The sequence below is a fragment of the Penaeus monodon genome, chromosome 34 (genome assembly GCF_015228065.2).
Source record: "Penaeus monodon isolate SGIC_2016 chromosome 34, NSTDA_Pmon_1, whole genome shotgun sequence".
NCBI lineage: Eukaryota > Metazoa > Arthropoda > Malacostraca > Decapoda > Penaeidae > Penaeus > Penaeus monodon.
In genome coordinates this window covers 20,907,073-20,907,281 of record NC_051419.1, presented here as the reverse complement: position 1 = coordinate 20,907,281, position 209 = coordinate 20,907,073, and the positions used below count along the sequence as shown (strand labels likewise).

At 52.2% G+C, this 209-nt stretch overlaps 1 protein-coding gene across 1 annotated transcript in view; it reads right to left on the bottom strand.

Moving 5' to 3' along the window:
- LOC119594645 (YTH domain-containing protein 1-like) overlaps positions 1 to 209 on the bottom strand; it is a gene marked incomplete in the record, with an annotated part of 23,474 nt that overhangs the window by 443 nt on the left and 22,822 nt on the right.

The following is a 209-nucleotide window of genomic DNA, read 5'->3' as shown; positions in this document are numbered from 1 at the left end:
AAACAGAGAAGGGAGAATGGGAGAAGTGGAAGGAGGAGCAAGGGGAAGATGTGGAGGGGGAAGAAGGGAGAAGGAAAGAGGATAGGGAGTAGGGGGGAGAGGCAAGTGACAACGAGGAAAGGGCGGGATGTGGAAGTGGAGTGGGAAGAACAAAACCTTGAAACAAGAGGAAAGTGGAGGAGGAAGGGGGAAGAGAAAGAAGAGTACGA